A 21,441-nucleotide genomic window follows, 5' to 3' on the forward strand; every position below is an offset into this window, starting at 1 on the left:
AAAAAAAATCGAGAATGGAATGCTGGATTACCACTGTACGAATTCTAAACGTGAATTTCGATTTGGACTAGATATTTTGAATCCAACAACTTTAGTTAGAGGTTCAGCTGTGCCGAAATGCCCGTTGCGTGTTCATGCCTCTTGAGCATTCGTATATACAAAAAAGAAACATCGCATAGAAATTTTTCGTGTATTTTACTGGTACATTAAACCCCCCCCCCCCCCCTGCCCTCGTCACCCTCTCAACGACTGCCACGCGACGTTGCTTCACTGTTAATACCCTCTCTCCCGCGCTCCCTTGTGCGCGATCTCTCCGACTTCTGTTAATGTGTAGCCTTTACGCGCGAAATGCTTATAAATTCCAGGAGCCGAACCAAAGATGAGGTATTGCAAATGTGTGAAGGTAATAAAATTCAGAGATATGTGGCCCAAAAAAAATGTAACTTGATTTTTTACCAAATTCAAACCACCATTTTAAAATTTTCCAATAGAAATTTTCGAACTCCGACTTGAAAATTGGAAGGAGAGAGAGAGAGAGAGAGAGAGAGAGAGAGAGAGAGAGATTTTTTACAGCAAAATAAGTAGAGTAGAATTTCCATAAAAAGTTCAAGTTATCTCTATTTTCACTTATGTTTCTAAGTTCAAAAAAGTGTTCTTTAGCAAGTTTTTTAAAGCTGGCGATGGATGTAGTATTCGGATGTGTGATAGTAGGTCGTTCCACAAGTATGAGGTGCTCATATGAAACAAGTTCCTCAGCGTATCCGACGCAAAGGCAGGTATATTCAGAGGTGTTATCTCCCCTCACAGGCTGGAGTGTCACGCGGAAGTCGAAGTAAGCCAGTACGTATGACGGTACGGCTAAATTAAACATTTTACGTAGAAAACAAGCTGTGAAATACTTCCTGCATCCGGCGGTGGTTAGCCATAGCAACTCCCGCCTGTACGGGAAGATGTGCTCATCTCTTCTTACACCATAGATGTAACGATTTCCTGTATTTACGAGCCTTTGTAGTTTTAAGTCAAGCTCCTGAGTCAGGTCACAGTACACAAGAGAGCAGTAATTGATAATTGGAAATAGGAGCGCTTGCACTAAGTGCTTGCGCAACCTGAAATTTGTACTCTTTTTAAAAAGTAAAGCCTGTACATTAGTGAGTTAGCACGCTTACACAATTGTGTGACGTGCTCCTTCTACGTGAGTTTAGAATCAAGCACCAATCTTAGATTACGCACGGAACATTCAAAATTGATCTGAGCACCCTCAATATTAATGAAAGTGTTAGCTACTGAAGGTAGTGCATTTATGTAGTAGGGAAAGCCCAGAACAATTGCTTTAGTTTTACTAACGTTGAGTTTTAGCCGGTTTTTTGCAGCCCAGCCCATTATCCTCTTGGCGTTAGCACTCATCTTGTTAGATAAAGAATCGAGCTCCTCATGGTGGCATTAGCTGTAGATTTGCAAATCATACGCATGGATAAGATGGGAAACATCGGAAGCTAGGCAGAACCCGATGTCGTTGAGAAGTCAAATCGGACGACAGTCAGTCAGGGCTGTTGGTGAACTGACTTTGTTAAGTGCGCGCAAAAGCGACAATTTCCAGGCACAGGGAAAGCAGGGTTCGCTCAGGGACAGGTTGAAAATATGACTTAGTAAGGGAGCGAGAACCGGCAATGCTTTTGAAATAACAACCTGTGGGATGCCGTCACTTCCCCTAGCCTGAGTGTCGAAATGCGACACCGCAGCCAACACATCCGATTCCGTTATAGTGCTGAACTTGAAATGTTCCGGGAGGTCTAGACTTTCCAGGGTGAGAAGATAATCCTCAACAGTAGGATCAAACGGATCGTTGGAGATCGAGCTGAAATGCTTGTTGAGTTCGTTTGTGGTAAAGCGAGATGGTAAAGGGGCCTTGAAGATGGAAATTCCAAGTTTCTCCAGTTCTCTCTAGATCTGAGCAACATCAGTCAAGGTTGATAGGAGTGAATAATAGTAATCCAGCCTGGATGCCTCGACCTGTTTGTAAGCATCGTCTCTAGCTAGTCTGTATATGCGGAGATCTGAATCGAGCCTAGAGTGTTTGAAACGCTTGTAAAGTCTATCCCTCTCAGATACGAGGTCACGAAGAGCCGTGGTGAACCACGGGTGACGCTTTCGTCTTGGTTTCACAGTTCGCAATGGAGCAAGATGATTAATGGCGTTCGTAAGGTTAGCGTTAAGCGTAGATATGCATTCGTCGAGTGATGAAGAAGTGAGGGATGACCAGTTACATGCGCTAAGAAAGTCCCTTAACTTCTCGGCGTTGATTCCTTTAAAGTTTCTGTAAGAGTAGGTGTTAGGTACGTAACGTGGATTCTGTACGTCGAGAGTGGCCGTGATAAGGTCATCTCCGTTGATGAAAGGTGCGTCTGTCTTCTAGTGTGATAGCAGGCGATCCTGCTTATCAATTAGACACAAGTCGAGCCAGGTATCAGAACTCTGTGTTTGGTGAATGGCACCACATGGAACCGACGAAAGAGAGATTTCATTAATGAAGGCCCTGATGAAATTGGCATCTTTAGATGAGGAGAGCTGGTCTGAGTAGAAGTCACCCATTATAACCTTTGTGGAATAGTTGTGCATGTGGGTTGTTAGCTGGTCTATGAAATTGGAGCCTTGGAAGAATGAGAGAAGATGAGAGAAACTCCCTTTGCCGATACCTCACAGAAAAGGTATTTCTGCTTGCCTGGCTTTCCCGACCATTCACCGTCAGATGAAGAGAAAACGCTAACTGTCAGTGATTTGTGAATGTAGAGGGCCACACCTCCTCCGTTTCTGTTTCTGTCTCGTCTGTACAGTATGTAGTCATCCAGTGAAGGGATGGATGTTACCTTGTCGCTCAGCCAGGTCTCGGTCACAGCTATTACGTGGAATAAAGAGCGAGTGGACAAGAAAAGCCTGATCATCTTAATGTGACCCGTGAAAGAGTTCGCATTAAAATGACAGATTCTTAGACCTTCAGACAGAGATACCTTAGAATTTGATGAAGACATCGCAGATGAGCTTGATGGCGGGTGTGGTGGTATGATGCGTGTATGTTGTAGCTTCAGTGTTAGTTGATGTTGACAGCGGGCAGAAACTGGGCTAAGAAAGGGCTTAGCTCGGCGTCATGTCAATTGTCATTACAGCGCATGTTTTCGATCTCTTACGTAAGTTCAGCAACCCTGCCTCCTCTTGTCCTCTAGCCTAGCCTTCGAACGTAGCTTATGGATATCTGAAGGGAGCAGCTCATTGATGTTTATAAGCTCTTAATGATCAGGGCTCAGAGCTTTCGCCTCCTCCAGCAAGCTTGCGTCCAGTTCGCTGATATGCAGCTTGCCTTTTCGGGCTTTGGCGACGACGATTGAGCGAGCTAGCGTACTTGAGGAGAGGGTGACGGCTAACGGTGGTAGTCTGACGTCACCCCTGGCGGTATTCTTCGTTGCATCGAGCCTCCCCATGGTCCTGATGGATACCACGTCTCTTCTGAGGACCGTAGGGTCAAGCGCATTCATTACTGTGTACGCGAGGACGTACAGCGAGGTGTCACGGGTGTAGTGCAGGCCCGTCACAACAACAACACTGTTCAAGGTCTGTTCGTGGTGTCTATTGACTTCGGCCAGTTCACTGCAAAGGCTGTAGATTTCTGCAGTGCTGAGCACAGCGATGCTGTTGTCCTGTTGCGTTGACGGGCTTCTCGATGTCAGGTCTTGAAGTTGTACCTGCAGCTCAGCGATGGTAGATTCTGCATTGTTTATGCGAGTTTTGAGCACAGGCAGTTGAGCGAGGGCCTTGAGTCGCGTTTCCAGTGGGCCCAGACGCTGCTCAATCCTTAAGACCCTCTCGGACACGATGTTCTGTGTCTGGAAGGTCTTCACCTGAGCATTGCGTACATCATCAAGGGCCTCGTGAATATCCTTCAGGGCTGCTTCAATGGATGATGTTATTATTGTTGTTTCGGCCGAGCGGTTCGGTGAAGGAATTCGTGATGTGGAGACTGATGATGGTACTGACCCGGTCTTCTTGATACCCTGCTGCTGTTTAGGAGTATTCCTACCTGCTGATGTTGTTGCAGTTACTCCTGTTGTTGTAGACGTTGACCTTGTCCTCACCGTAGCCCCTTTGGCGTTATTATCACACTTCACATTATTATTATCTGCGCACGAGTTACAGTCTGTGGTTTGCTTGTCATTCACCACGATGATCTTGATATTTGTAGTGTTCAAGCATTTAACATGATAGTAAAGATCACGAATTTCGCACTTTTTCTGATCTTTATGCTGTATTAGTTGTTTACAGCTTCGTTTGCAACGTCGCACAGTACATAATGATATAATTTCCGTCCTTATGCATCGATTTGCTTGAAATTTGGACAGTAGGTAGAGAATATTTTAAGAATCAAATACACCCTTTGATATATATATATATATATATATATATATATATATATATATATATATATATATATATATATATATATATATATATATATTTCTAACAATGGGGTAGGTGAGGAGGAGCTACTCTCAGCCTGTCAGAGGGTCGGAAATAACAAGGCTCCAGGCCGCGATGGCATACCCAATATCGCATTACAATATGCCAACTAGGCCTACCCTGCAGAGTTTATAGACTTGCAGTACACTTGTCTCAAAGAAGGGACGTTTCCATTAAACTGGCAGCAGCAAAGACTTGTGTTGTTACCAAAGGGTAGCAAGCCACCTGTAGAATGGTTGTCATATAGACTGCTCTGCGTGCTAGATACGCAGGGTAAAATATTTGAACGCATGATATGCGTTAGGATGGAATGCACAACTGAAGGGACTAGAGGCTTAGTGGTGAATACAGCACGAGCAGCAATAAGCGGAAGAGGGTGGAAAGGTGGTACAAAAAAGTACTGCGCAGTTGTTACATTTGACGTAGAAAATGCATTCAACTCGGCAAACTGAAGCAAAATACACCAAGCATTGTCGAGATTAGGAGTGCCTGCGTATATAAGAGAAAGAATGTCCGACTACCTCAAGAACAGAACTCTCATATACAAGACCAAGAAGGGCACAATGAACTATTAGGTTTGTACAGAGGGCGTTCCCCAAGGATTAATACTTGTCCCTATCTTCTGCAAAATACAGAAGTTGTTAAATAATGCGAGTCTAGAGCTTGCAGGACGTAAAAGTGAGGCAATCCTAATATCTGGCAGAAAGAAGGTGGAGACAATTACCTTGACAATCGGCGGTCACGAAATTACTTCTAAACCGACTATTAAACATCTATGTATAATCTCAGACGTAAAGCTGATCTTCAAACGGCACCTGGAATTAGCAGGAGAGAAAAGCCGCAAAAACTACCGAAGTTCTGGCACGGCTAATGCTAAATGTGAGTGGGTCCACACTAAACCATATGACACTACTGGCAAGTGTTAGTACATCTATCATGTTGTACGGAGTCTCGATATGGGCTGACGCTATGCTAATTAAGGTATTCGCGAGAAAACTCTTCTTAGTGCGCAGGAGAAATGCACTTAGGGTCGCGTCTACCTACCGTACGGTATCGGACGAGTTAATGGCAAAAGAGATGAGACTCTAGCAGTAAAGAACGGTGGAAAAATCTCATCATACCAAGTCTAGAAGACTAGACTAAAAGAAGACATGCTGAAGTGAACTTCTACCTAACGCAGTTCTTGAGTGGACATGGATGCTATCGGGCGTATTTGCGCCGATTCAATTTGGAAGATTGCCCGGATTACCCGATGCGTTCAAATGCAATCGAAGACACCGAACATGTATTCAGTAAATGTCCACGCTACCAACAAGAGCGAGAAAAACTTGAGTGCATTCTGCAGACCAGAGTAACTCCTGAGTCTGTCATGGCAGTTATGACTGCAGTCGACGGATGGAGCGCAATAAACAATTTTGCTGCGGACATCCTTTAGAAGGTCCGACGTGGGATACTGCAAGAAACAGACGACCAGACGATGTGGTAAGATGTAGACGGCAAACGACAAAAGAGATAAATAAAGATAAACCATCTAAGTGTCGCAAATGGAAGACTCGAGAGATGACAACCATGAACCACATCAACAGACGAGGGCGGTAGCCCAAAAGTCTGCCCGCAAAGCAATATTTACCAGTATTACCACGGGAAGGACATACCGGAGAAAGAGCTAGGTCCCACATTCTTAGGGTCGGTAAGGAGGACGGAGAGGATTTTGTTGCTGTTGAAAGTTAAAAGCTAACGCGAAGGGTTTAGTGGGCGAGAGTCACACATAGGTGGTACCAGTCGGTGCCATATCGTTCATAATGGATTTGCGTTTAACCTATCTGTCTATACAGGAAAAAATAACGCACACATGCCATTTTTCTGACTGAAACTGCATCAAAACATATTCTCCAAAAATTACTATTAAAAGGCCTTAGAAAAATACATTTAGATCCAACTAATTTTTATAATAAGACTAGCAATGGTCACCTCGCTTGCTGACGCTCGCTTGATTGTAATCCGATAGAGATTTAGTTTAACATTAACATTATCAATGAGTACGTTTAAAATATGATTTTTTAGTATTTGAATTTTGAATTAGATAAAAATTTACACTTTTAAAATATTGTAAATATTATATTATAACATTCTTTTAGGGGACAGATGCATTTTTAATAGTCGCATGTAACATTTAATTTCATTTCTTTATTCTGTATTTCTAAATTTAATAAAGCAGTATTATAAACTCAAAATAACTGTTGTAAAGGAAGAAAAATGTTGTATAGTGTCTAATATCAGGCATAGTAATTGAACATAATAATATGTGCCACAATATGTCAGCAGTCTCGCTTGATTGTAGTAATACATTTTTTTAATTAATACATATTCGATGTTGCAAAATTCGTACATACAACATTGTATAAGCGTGAAAATAGTTGAAATTCAAATCACTATTTTAAAAGTAAATAATAAATAATTTAAAAAATTAAAAGCTCTCTGGTAGAAATTTGCCGATATAAAATGATGAATAAGCTAAGAAAATGATAGTTTTCTTTGTCAGTTTTTGTTACAAGATGTAACGCTTTTTATCTTAGTTCTTTGGCAGTCCTTAGATCGAGCTTGTTTTGAAAAGTAACTGCCGAAGATAGTTGGTCAAATGACGTCTGCGTGGCTCAATTGGCTAAGGCACGCGGCTATCCTTGTGCAGTGCGTGGGTTCGAGTCCCCGGTCGGTAAAAATTTTCCGGATTATTTTTTGCATGCAAATCATTATTCGATATACTTTCATTTAAATAAAAACTCGAACTTGAAACAAGCCTGCTAGTAATGATTTTTCAATTCTAATCTCGAATCGCCATTAACCACGTGCACCTGTGTCATGTTACTTGACCAACTATCTTCGGCAGTAAACAGTTAAGAATACTCGATCTAAAAACTGCCAAAGAACTAGGAAAAAAAAACATTACATCTTGTAACAAAATCTGACATAGAAAAATACTAAGTTCTTAGATTGGCAACTTCAGAACTTCCAAATAACTTGGATTCTGTTTCTACCAGGGCTGTTTGGATAAAAATGAAAATCATCATACTATTTATCGTAACACCAATTAGATAAATTGTATAAACATCTTTGAACCGATGTCTGGACCAAACATTAGTCCTGTATGTTGTATAGTTTTCAAATGAGAGACAGATCAGATTCTTAAAAAAGTAACATGGATATTTCAAAATTTTCTTCATCTTTATATCTGTTTATAATAATTGGGTAAAAAGGTGAGATTGTTAGTACTTATGTTTATTAAAAGTGTCGATTTTGTATATTTTATATAAGTAAATTCATGCAATTTAAATTTTAATTTTAATTTCTGCTTATTTAAATTGTATTCCATTGGTAATTTAAATCTACCGTAACGAATTTAACAGATGATTTAGAAGCTGTTTAAATGTTGCTGTGATAAAAAATGTTTTACATATTAATCTAATATAAATTGAAATTTTTAATATTGATATAATGTCATTTGCGAGTTAGTTAGCCGTTTTTTGTTTAATTGCGCAATGTATGAAATATTTTTATAAAGGTCATAATTGTGCATTTGTAGAAATACGTGATGCATGTCAATTTTAGAGAAAATAATGACAGAATCCAACAAAATGAAAATGATGAAAATATCGAATACAAATACGATGAGATTAAGCAGTATCTTAATACAAGATATTTATGTCGACCTTAAGTTGACACAACACCTTTAAACCCTGAAAAAAAGAACTCTGAGAAAAATTCATAAATTTTAAGTAAATCATTTAAAAATTTTTATAGACATATTTAGCATAAATACCTTTTATTTAATCATGCTAAAACCTTCATTATTCCTACTGGCCCATTGTGGCACTCGGTGCAAGAATTTGTGAACTTTTTCACTATCCGTAGGATTGCAAGTGAACGAATGGTTCTTGTTGACGCGTGGGTAAAAGTTATTTTTTGATGAAAGTAGATCTTTCCGGAATACCCATGTTGCACGCTAAATTAATGGCGAACAACTGATATTTGAATAAGTGGAAACGTATATGGATGATGTTTAACAATTAAATTTATTCTAACAAATTCTATACTATGTACAAAGTGTCGCGGAGACCGAGAGGTCTTGTGTGTTTAGAGGTTACAATAGTTCTGTTCTAGATCTGTCGGTGTGGATGCTGATGAGGGCTAGCAATGCTGTAGTTGGAATAGGTAAAAGAGGGAATTATGGCGGAAAAACGTGCTATTTGCGTCAGAGAGAGAGGATTAAACCAGGTATGGAGTTTTTGAGAGTATAAACCGTAGAGGGGCTCAGGTAGGCGGAGTAGTTCAGAGTAGATGTTGGGTACAAAATCCCCGTACTGCTATAGATAATGGCGCTGATCTTTTTATTAGGGTCGGAAAAAACCCAGCAACGGAGATATTTTATGATACCTGAAAATGACGGTTGGGAAAACCCAAATGGCGGCTAGACTTTATGCTACCTAGCCAAGTACACTATTAAATGCGTCATAATGAGCGTCTATCTAGAGATTAAAGCGTAGAGTTTTACATGTAGGGACACAACAATTCTTTTGGGCTCAAACTCAAGGAGGATACTTTGTACACTTGTACTTTTGGTATAAATGCAGGGATTTTAATTTGAATGTTCAGAAATGATTTGGCGATGAAAAAACTGTATTATTTTTCTTTTTTTTTTTGCTTATGCTGGCACCTTTTGTGTATAACACATTTTCTAAACATTCGAATCAAAATCCCTGCATTAATGCGAGAACTACAGGTGTACAAAGTATCCTCCTTCAGTTTGAGCCTAAAAGAACCATGTGTTCACTTGGAATCCTACGGACAGTGAGCTGAAATCAGTAAAAACAACATTTAGAGAAAATCAACTTTAAAGTTTATGAAAATTGTTGAAAGTGTAACTTAAATTAGTGCTTACCAAATCCTTTGGAACCAAGTTTTCTATGTTCCACACACATAGACCTTGACTCTAAGCAATTATGAGGTATATTCACTTATACCTTTGGGTTCTGTATGGCTTTTCTTACCTGCAACCAAAAAAGGCATTTTATGAATTTTTATAAAAATGTGATAAAAAGGTTATTTTATCCTTGATAATAATAACACTTTATACTTATTTTTTCTTTTGGTCACTGTGTAGAATTTTCAAGTTAAAACTGCAAAAAATTACCAGTCTTACCTCCAAATGTTTGATCCGGGTGCTCCAGTCTCTGTAGTGGCTTTTTCTTCTATCACTACAGTCTTCATAGAGTCCTTGGAAACTTTCTCACATACTTCACTAAATTGTTCGTTGATTGTATCATATGCAGACTGAGCCATGGGTTTCAAGCAGTCCATCAACCCACAAAATGTTGATAGACCAGCGTGTTCAAGTCCAAGATCACGAAAAGTAACCACTGCTCTTCTGTTGTTCTCCCAAGCATGGTTCTAGACGCCAACTTTTCTGCATGACTTGATAGCTGCCAGCTGACCACACTCAATGCACACTACTTCAATCTTGAATCCTAATCCTTGAGCTTCAGATTCGCCAAGTTTAACTTGACCATAACATTGTTTGCAAATCAAAAGTTCCTTGAGAGCAGGAAATAGAATCTTGATATCAATCAATCTATTCCTGACCACAGAGGTTCCTTCCGCTGCTGGAGTTTGTATCTTTCTTGCTGAACTTGAAGGTCTTGTCCTGTTGGCAGGTTCATCCTTGCACGTTGCTTCTAGAAATCTACTTGGCCTCTTCTTGCCTCTTCCTCGAGAGTACTTCTTGTCAGGATGGGTACTCGCAAACCTTCCCTTGGCATCTCGATAATCACATATATTTTTAAAATCCCTACACTTCACACTTTTTTAAATAACTTCACTGCTCTGCTTTTACACTAACACTTCACTTCTTTTAGGGTTATATCAATCGAAATCAGTACTCTGTATTGTACAATATGTACGCAAATTTCCAGAACGCCTACTACGATAAGAATCCCAAACTGCTGCTGAAGAAGGCGGACTTTATCACGCACATACCTCTCTTCGTTATTGACTGCCCCAAGCAGAGTGAAACGTTGAAGAGCGTACCTGTCGACGTTCGTTTGGAGTTCGCGTCACGTGATGATTTTTCCGCCAACACTTTAGTCTGTCTCATCATACACGATCGTATCATTCAGTATAGTCCTGTTAGCGGAGACGTGAAGAAGCTCCTGTACGCCGTTGATATGCAAAGTTTCAAGCAGCCTGGAAGTGATTTCGTTCTCAAGGAACTGGCTATTGTCTCGCTCACGGACAAGGACGAGCCTCTAGTCCTGCTATTTCAATAACCGTTTCCCTGGAGAAGCCTCACGGAAAAGTATAGGAAGGAGAATGAGTGGCTAGAGCGCAGCCATCACGGCCTGTACTAGTCATCGGGCAACGTAGCCTACACCGAGGTCGGTAAGCTTCTCCGGGAAGCTCTTCGAGACGCCAGCAAGATCTTCGTCAGAAGAGAACTACGCAAACGACGGCTATAACGATTCAATCTCACCGCCACTGATATCTGCGATTACGGATATCCATCGGAAGATTTACCGAAAATCGTGACTAAATGCACCAATCACAATGGAGCCTACAAGTCTACCTGTGCTCTCCAAAATATCAAAATCATGAAACTCTACTATCTCACCAATGTTACGTCGTACGACTCACTGCATGAATATATTTAAAACTGAAAATATGATCATCTTTAAAATACAAACGTTGAAATTCAAGCTCTCAAAGGAAAAAATGCATTGCGTGCGCTGTACGGTTTCGACACACGGCCAAATGCATGTCAGTGTTGATTCAGCGAAATGCTAATAAGCAATTGTAAACAATTACTTTATGAACGATGTTTTTAAAAAGCCTTACACGCGCTTAAACAAGCAGTTCATAGTCAGTCGCTGTTCGACAATTGGCGCGAATCAATTATATCCGGACCATATCTTGCTAAAATCTCTATTAGTTAATAAATTATAAAGTACTCTTTCTTGTAAAAGCTAAATAAATAAATCAGTTATATTGAAGATTTCAAATACGTTTGTGCGTGCAACTTCATTATCGAGAACTTTTTCTTCTAACAAGGACATTTTCAACGCTGTTCAAAATCAACACAAGGTAAATGAATTTACTTATTATTCATTTATAACGACGCGGGTGTATTTAAACATAAAGCCTACCCACTAGAACATATCATTACGCCATTTATGTTAGTTCTCCAACTAAGTCTTACCGCTTATGCCAGAACTGTCAGGCCATGTACCATATCGACCGCTCTCTCACCGCTCTCTTACCGTCACGTCGATCGAGGATCTCGCGATTGACAAAGCCAGCGTTGATGACGTCATCGCTCTCCACCGCTCTCTCATCTGAGTGTGCCAGTACCGGCCTGTGCCAGAAACGGCGTGTGCCGATAACGGCATGTGCTGATGACGGCGTGTGCTGGAGTGGGAAGATGTTTCGGAGACTAAGGAATACGCTTAATATGCAAGCAACTTAAAAGTGCAGCGGTGGGTCGAGAGTAAGATTTTGGCCTGCTGTACTAAAGGTACAGGGTTCAAATCTTGGCCGCGGATAAATTTTTCCTTGCGTGATATTTTACTAACCCTGGCTAACCCTGGATGAGCTGGTAGCTGCAAAGAGTAGGGGGTGCCCGCATGAGCTTGTAGCCGCATGAGCTGGTACTAGCCGCATGAGTGCTGCCTGCTCGCCACCACAACTCGAACTAAGACTTTGACGCGAGCGCGGCTGGCAAAGGGGAACGGGATAGGGGGCTGGGTGAGCTGGTAGCCGCTGGGAGAGGAGGTGAGCTGGTAGCCGCAAAGAGTAGGGGTGAGCTGGTACCCGCATGAGCCGGTGTGATACTGTCTTCCATTTTTCCCTTTCCGGGATCACGATCGAAATTGGTTTAGAGAAATAAATTCTTTTCGCTATTCTGACGCAATCTCTTTCTTCCATTAGCGGCATTACTTGTTCCAGAAGTACCGCATTCTTAAACTCCGAACAGTATCTTGCCTAGTGGGGGGAGTTTCAACAATTTTTCCATAGCGACCGTAGGTGTCGTTTGCATGGAACCCGTGATTCCTCCCATAACCAATTTTTGCACCCTGTCTAGTGCCCTGGTGTGAGTTTTCAACTCACATTTGTGGCCTTATACCAGTGCCCCTTGAGTGATTCTTGGTTTGATGATTGCATCATATCACCATCTCACTTTATCCGGTTCCAGACCTCAGGTATCGCCAAAAGCCCTCCTGCAGGCCCAGAAAGTGCCTATCGCTTTTTCGCATTTTTCTTTGATATGTTTCCCCCGGTTGAGTCTGGCATCGAGCATGACTCCCAGGAATGTAACCTCATTTACTAATTTCAGGGGGACACCATGGAGTTGAGGCCCCTCCATTGGTTTGGTCTTATACCTGTTGGTACACAGTATGACACTGACTTTGTTGGGGTTAACCCCCACTTTTACTTTACTACACTTTTATACATTTCTCCACAAGACCTAGCGCGAACTGCATTACACCTGCGAGCACGTCCTTGTCATCCCCCCAATCAGGATGACGATGTCGTCTGCATATGCCTGTGCGTTTATACCAGCCTCGTTCAGGATGCAGAGCAAGCTGTCCACCACCAGGCACCATATTGTCGGTGACAGCACCCCTCCTTCTGGGCATCCCTCGCTCACCACTCCTTTGCAAGAGTACGCTCCCCAGGCAGCCACTATCGTCCTGGTCCTCAGCATAACGCTGATCCACCTGGCGAAACTTGCTGCGTACTCTGAATTCAAGGGCTTAAAGGTCATAGCCAAAATCTTGGCTTTAAATTCGTGTGGCACAAGTGCGGCAAGTTCCTTGCTCGACTGCATGATGTAATGCAGGCTCACGCCTTTAAGACAGCGTCCGATCTGAGCATAATTGTCGGGTCTTATTAAAATAAAGTCACTCGAGAGGCAGATAGCGACAGCAATAATATCAATGCTATTAGCAGTATTTGTAGCAGTCGTGACAGTGTAACTTACGATAACTCTTCTGATAACAGTAACAAGAGCCCGGTGGCTGTTGGCTGTGCGCCTGAAAATACGGCAAAGCAGTCAAAGTGAATAGACTCACCTTCAGCGACGGAGAATGGTGGGTCTCTGAGAGCTGACTTTGTCAATGTGACATCGTTGCGGGCTCACATTGGTCAGCTTCAGCAGTACATTCGCTAGCATCCTTCCTACCATCTTTTTGTGATCGCGGAATCACATCTGGACACGAGCGTTGCCGACGAGCGAGTCTGCAATGATGACTTTCCTTTGCTTCGACAGGATCAAAATTTAAACGAGGGAGGGTGGGCGCACTCTCACACGGAGCAACTGGGCAGACCTGGAATTCCAGAATATCTAATATGTAGTGTGCAACAGGGCCACTCAGCCCCGGTACTTGTCGCAGTGGTTTACAGGTTACCTTGCACTCCATTTACTAAGGGGGCGGACTAGACCGAACAGCTGACCTCTTGCGCGAATAACTTAAGTTATAAAATAATATTGGGCGATTTCAATGCAGAACTTCTCTCGGACTGGGTGGACGCCAAGTTCATTTGAAACCTCGCAAGCGACTTATCTTTAAAAATTGTGGATCACGACGCGACACACTATCACACAGATAGATCACACTCATGGAACGACGTTATTCTTGTGGACGATAGCGATGAGATTCTGAGCGCTGGCAACAGAATGGCGACTTTTCCCAGTCGTCACAACATTATCGATGTCCCAATAAAAGTCCATTCTATTAAAGCCACGAAGCCTTCTGCTTTTACATATCGGGATTATAAATCAATAGCTTATCTCTAAAACTTGAAAACTGTGACTGGTCGCCGTTTGAATACTCGGAAGTTGAGGTCTCGGAGAGATTGGAGTGTTCAAGCTCCAATCTCATGGAGGTCATCGACAATCTTGCGGGTCTAAAATCCTTCACACCTAAGAGCAAGACTCATTCCCCCTGGGTAGACGGGGACCTTATCGCTCTGTATGTCAAGAGAGATACTGTTCGGAATCGCTACAGAAGGACTCGAGATGACAGATACTGGACGGAGTACCTGCAACTTGCCTCTGAGGCCAAACAAAAAGAAGAGCAGTTGTATGTAGCACGTAAATGCAATTTAATTTAATAGAATCGATAAACAGACTGTGATAAACGACGAACGTAATGTGATACGATATAAACCTTATATGTATTTGACTGAAAGTGCAATGAGTAAGTGACTTTAAATGTCCACGTATTTACTTTTTTGTTTTTATACAAAATAAATTACTATCTATCTACCTATCTATCATCAGAAGCCGCTCTCTTGCGAGCGCTTTCGAGGATTTTATAGTGGCCCCAAGGAAGCGTATCGGTGTTTTCCTCTTTGAGCATATATCGCTTGTTGTCGTTGGAACTTAGTCACCTTGCTCTCTTTCTCCGACCTCAGGACGTAGAGTCGCGAGCAAATATTAGAGCGAATATTAGCGTTCTCGAGTAGGCAGTGTACGTAGTCTTCGTAGGTGAGCGTCTTCTTCACGGCGGCACTCTTCACGCCTTTAGTCTTTTTAATGGACATCTGCTGATCTTGAATACGGAGAGCGTACATCTTGCTGCGCAAGCCGACGAATCCTGTCATGATCTTAACGTTGCATTCGTCCTTCATGAGACAGACGATCTTCTTGCGCGCTGTAATCGTCGTCCTTCTCGTACACTGCCTCGACAGTCTTCAGCTCTTGCAAATAGGATGCCAGCTTATCAGTAGGTAAACTAGGCCGTCATTAGCACATGCCGTTATGAGCACACGCCGTCATCAGCACATGCCGTTATCGGCACACGCCGTTTCTGGCACAGGCCGGTACTGGCACACTCAGATGAGAGAGCGGTGGAGAGCGATGACGTCATCAACGCTAGCTTTGTCAATCGCGAGATCCTCGATCGACGTGACGGTAAGAGAGCGGTGAGAGAGCGGTCGATATGGTACATGTCCTGACAGTTCTGACATAAGCGGTAAGAGAGCAGTGAGAGAGCGGTCGATGACGTCATCAACGCTGGCGTTGTCGACCGCGAGTTCCCCAATCGATGCGTCTCGGTGCTGACGGTGACGTCAACGGCCCGCTGTTACCTTCTGCTGTTGATACCGACTGCTTGCTTCATTACTATCATGTATCTTCTAGATGAAAAAAAAAGAAAAAAGATATCGTTGGCTATGCAGGGGATTTGAACCGGGAAGCTTGCGGTCGCCGGCCGAGCGTCTTGCCGACTTACCCGTTACGGGAGTGAAGACTAGTATTCAATCAAGTTAGCTCACTACTTAAATCTCTTATAACCCTCTTTTTCAGGCATAGAATAAGTATTTGTGGAAAACTTTTGTGAATACTGTTTGTGAAACAATCAGAAGATGTTTCCTTCATTTCCTGTTTCTTATCATTTTTCGAATCAGGAAGAGGCTTATAACCTGCACTACTAGGTGGTGAACCCATTCTGTCCGAATGAGCATGATGTGGACGTTTTCTCGTATTTATAAGTGATGGGAGCCCCAACCATCGCTCTCACCTGTGAGAATTCCCGCGACCGTAAACGATACCCATTATACTTGCTTCAGATGTAATCTCATTGTTATTACTTCACCGCGAAAATTAACTAAGTGTCTGTCTTGATCAACTATACGAATTTGAATTTTATCTATGCTTTTCACAGTGATTGGAAGGTAAATAATTTGAGAAGGAACTTCAATAATTTTATAGCCTGGTGGTACTGCAGGGACGAATTCGTGTATTGTATGCACTTTCTTACCGTTTATATAGGCACCGGTAGTGATGTTACACTCGACTCGTAGAGCGTTGACTTTGAGAATGAATACAGGTAGATCAGAGTTATGAGAGACGTTTGATGAAAGAAGTCGTTATGTGAAACCTAGCGATTGACCTATTGAATCTTTTGGACGAAAATCAATTATATGACTGCACTCTATTACACTGCGAAGAGTATTGTTATTAGGCTTAAGACTGAAAAGTATATTTTTTGCAGCTAATGTTTCACGAAGATAATTGTCTATATCATCAATCTCGTAACTACCAGTTGGTAAGTAGATTACTTCTTTACCAACGTAGAACTTGTTGTTATCTATATCTATGTTTGGAATCGAATTGAAGGTTAATAGTTCAACCAATCCGAGAACGTAGATCTTATACGATGAAAGTTCGATTGGCGGGAAAAATTGTGCGGGAAAAAAGTATAGTAGATGTACCTGAAAGACTCAATGTTAATGAATCACTCATGATGATCAAATTGATAATGTTTTGGTAATCATTTCTTCACTCCTTTATATAGTCTCGAACTCAAGAATTCAAGACATAGATGCCCACAATTAAATGTATCAGTAAAACCAACAGTTTGCTAGCTCTTATAACACATCCTAATAGAGTAAGGTTTGAAAATGTTTACGTCTACTCTAAATCACTCAATCAGTCCAAGTACAAATTTTTAAAAGATCTTCTCGAACCATTGAATGGTATACAATATTTTGCATTCAGTGAAAACGATGATGTCATAGCTCCTGATAATGCACTTCCCAACTCTATCATGATCTTCGATGATATAGCCTGCGAAAAACAAAACAATGTTAGAGCATACTACTGTATGGGGAGACATAAGAAAGTCGATTGTTTCTATCTATGTCAGTCTTATGCACAAGTCCCAAAACGTCTTGTAAGAGATAACGTCAATCTCTTGGTAGTTATCCGACAAGATGAAATGAATCTCAAACACTTATACAACGATCATGTCAACTCGGACATGTCGTATTCGCAGTTTCGAGAATTATGCTCAAAATGTTGAATGGATGACAAACATGCATTCTTACTGATTGACAAAGATAGTGCTATTAACAATGGTAGATATCGAAAGGGTTTCGACACTTTTGCTATAAATATAAGACACACTTAGTCGACAGTCATTAGTCTATTTTTTACTGTTAAAGTATCAATATGGCTGATATTCAGAGACAAAAGAATATACTTCATCAGCTTATGAAAGCGCAAAATGCTGTAAAATGCAAGTATAGTCTGTTGAAATTTGGAAAAGATAAATTTGAACAGCCAATAGGAGAAACTTTTAAACCTATTGTTGATCCTCTCGAGAAACTAGTTAAGACAGTTGAAAAATCTGAAGTATCTAAACGTAGTAGAGCAATAAAGAAAGAGGTTAAAGATGAAATGGTCAAAAATGAAAGTTCTAATGACAGTTTTGATGATACAATTGAACCTTATCATGAATCTGATTTTGAAACTGCAGTTAGTGAAGAAGAAGATGATTTGAATGAGACGAAAATTTCCAGACAAGTAATTCACAACCAAAGTAAAAAAGAAGTATATGACAAGTATATGACTATCTTAAACAATCAGCTGAATATTGATAAAATTTATGGAGTTCGGAAAGAAGGTTCAACATGGATGTTAGGTGACTCTCCAATAGTGTTCGGAGATCAAAGCATTAAAGTAAAAGACGGAAGATATAAAAAAAAACAGGTTTAATGGAATTGCTCATTGCAAAACAACCCAAGATTTATGATCAAACTGATATGCAGAATTATCGAAGTATTCTGGAAGCGACAAATGCTCATAAAAAACAATATTTGAGCACACAACTAATTCGTATGCATAACAGTAGAAAATATACTGACATTATCTATCCTCTGTTTAGTGGGAAAAGTGGAAAAGGATTACCTTGTTATAAAATTGCTAGATGAGATACTCGAATGGACTACGTGTACTGGGAGGATCCAAATGAGCTAGTTGATCGTTTACGCGTACTTATAGCCGAACAATCAGCCGGCAATCCTAGTCATGTCAATGAGATTCACTCAATCATAGAAGAACTTCGCGAAGGAGGGTATATATACTGAGCTCTTTCATTTACAAACATCATTATCAAAATGAGTGTCAACGTGTTCGGACGTAATTTAAAAAAGAGTGAGGGAAGTCGTGGCCCTCCTGGTTTTGGTTTCAAAATCACAACAGATGGTCAATACGACATGGATAAAAAGAGGTTATGCAACGTGGGAGATGCACAAAACATAGATGAGGCTGTCAGTTTGTTTCAACTTCAAATGGAAAACCAAAAAATTCTAGATTTAATATCCCGACAAGAAAGAGACTTAAACAATTTAGATTCTCTTTTGGAAGCCTACAGACAGCAATTTGATTTAAAATTACTTGCCTACACGCTAGAAATAGATACTATAAAAGAGGCTGTGTCACAGATCACAAGCAACATTTATTCTGCAAACGTTTAACACGCAACATAAAAAAGTAATAGTTGAAGAACTTCACAAACCAGCTCGACGGAATTATCCTCGTCGCAGTTTTGATGTTCGAGGATTAGATCAGACTTGGCAGGCTGATTTAGTAGGGATCTAACCTTATGCTAAAGAAAATAAGAGTTTTAGATATATGTTAACAGTCATAGATGTATTCTCCAAGTTTACATGGGCTGTTCCTGTGAAGAAAAAGACTGGAGAAGAAGTTGCAGCAGCAATGAATTCCATACTTCGCCAAGGTCGAGTACCTAAGAATCTACATACGGATAGAGGCACAGAGTTTGATAATACCAACTTTCAAACTCTCATGAAACAGTATAAGATCAATCTGTACTCAACGTATAGTAATTTAAAAGCTTCTATATGTGAACGTTTTAATCGTACACTCAAGAACAAGATATTGATTCAATTTAGTTTGCAAGGTAATTATAAGTGGTTAAAAATCTTACCTGATTTGATCATAAAATACAATGATACCAAGCATCGAACTATTAGAATAAAACCCAACGAAGTGTCTACAGCTAATAAATCTCAGATTTTCAAAAGATTTACTTGTGAGAGTAGATTGACGAAGAAGCCTAAGTTTAAAATTGGTACGATTGAGTAAAGTGAAGCAAGTTTTCGAGAAAGGCTATACACATAACTGGTCAACTGAGATTTTTACAATAAGTAGAGTTGCAGCAACGAACCCAGTTAGATATCATCTGGAAGACTATCAAGATAATCCAATCACAGGTGGATTCTACAAACAGGAGCTCTTGAAGGCGAAGTATCCAGATGTTTATCTTGTAGAGAAAGTCTTGAAGAAGCGTGGAAAACAAGTATACGTTAAATGGTTAGGGTTTGATAGTTCACATAATAGTTGGATTGATAAGACAATATATATACAGGGTGTCCCATTTTAATTTACCACCCCCTAGAACTGGTTAATAATTTGCTCTGAGAAAAAAATGTTTCAAATAAAATTTGTTGGGTTCGAAGGGGGACATCTTTTGGCTATTTTAGCTGTGACCTTGAACATGACCTTCAAGGTCATTTGAAAGTCAAGACCAAATTTTCATATGAAATGTGCATATTTTTATGGCGGATTCGGATTCTACTAAAAAAGAGAAACACTTTTTGTCCGAATCATTTTTTTAAAAAATCCCAAATTTTTGTTGTAAACGGCTTTAAAAAAGTTGAAAAAATCACTAGATATCTCTTATTGCCCCACCCTTTAAAAGAAGTTAAAAATTTTACATTTTATCCGAGGAATTAGAAACGTACACAATTTTACAAATTTAAGTCCAAGTATGACCTTAGCCATGAACTTGTCCTTAACCAACAAGGTCATTCGAAGGTCAGTCAATTTATTTAACGGTAATCCTCGATTTTTATTCCGGCAATTGAAGCTTGGCTATGACCTTGACCTCGAACCTTAAATTCATTTTAAGAAAGAACCATCACTTTAATGGAAAATACTCTCTTTTTCAAAGAAATGAAATTACCAAAAAATTTATTAACAGAACCAAAGTTCATTAGAACGCTAATCTGATTCATTTTTTATCACATGGGGGAAGTTTGCAATCTTCGGGGTGTGTTTGACATTCTCTGGGGCAAGTTTGCAATCTTCGGGGTATGTTTGACATACTCTGGGGCAAGTTTTACGTCATCTGCGGAAAATTTGACATCATCTGGGGCAAGTTTACGGTCACAACTGGGACAAGTTTGACATCATCTGGGGCAAGTTTGAGCAGTAAGGGGGATGTTTTCAACTGAGAATCAAAATCAAGCTTAGTTTTTTTAATGAAAATTGTACATATTTTAAATCATATTCAGATTCTCTGATAAAGTACGCATCTTTTTAAGAAATATTTTTCTCGTAAATGCTTTATTTCTCGCTAAAAGACATTTTTTTGCTTCGTTATCGTTCTATTGGTAAAGCTTGTAAATTCTTACAGCTCCTCAAAGCTTCTCATCATTAGGTTTTCATTGACTTTCTGAATTTCAGAGCAGAAAAATACTTATAATAAATTATTTCTAGTAAGATTAAATATTCCCTAAAAAATCTACCTACAACAGATAATGGCTGACTACACGCCAGTAGAGATAGTCAACATGATCAAGATTCTGGGAGAATGTCACGACAATTACAAGGCTGCAGCGAGGCTGTACGCTGAAAGGTATCCGGACGCTCGTCATCCTACTAGGAGGAATATTAAACTTCTAACGATAAGAGCTCAAGGAGGTAACTTAAGAAGGAAGAGGCGACGGACGGGCCCAAGAGAGCATATTGCACTTGGGGTTCGTGCTGTAATTGCCGAGGATCCTCATATTTCGACGCGACAAATTCAGCGAATGCATGGAGTAAGGAGCCTGGTGATCCTGCCAGGCGACTTAGATTCTGTCAATGGGCGGAAACACGAATGCGCATAGATCCATTTTTCTTTGATCGGACTCTCTTTACAGACGAGGCAAAGTTCGACAATATGGGAGGAGTTAATCTTCATAACGCGCATTATTATGCAGAAGAAAATCCACATTGGCAGCGAGATCACCGTACACAAAGACGGTGGTCAATTAATGTTTGGGCGGGCATAGTTGGGGAATACGTTGTGGGTC

At 40.6% G+C, this 21,441-nt stretch overlaps 1 protein-coding gene across 13 annotated transcripts in view; it reads right to left on the reverse strand.

Moving 5' to 3' along the window:
• The window catches only part of LOC100678622 (dentin sialophosphoprotein), an 860,138-nt gene that overhangs the window by 358,178 nt on the left and 480,519 nt on the right, over window positions 1-21,441 (reverse strand). The gene's annotated exons all lie outside the window — the stretch shown is intronic.

The sequence above is a fragment of the Nasonia vitripennis genome (assembly GCF_009193385.2).
Source record: "Nasonia vitripennis strain AsymCx chromosome 1 unlocalized genomic scaffold, Nvit_psr_1.1 chr1_random0004, whole genome shotgun sequence".
NCBI classification, from domain to species: domain Eukaryota; kingdom Metazoa; phylum Arthropoda; class Insecta; order Hymenoptera; family Pteromalidae; genus Nasonia; species Nasonia vitripennis.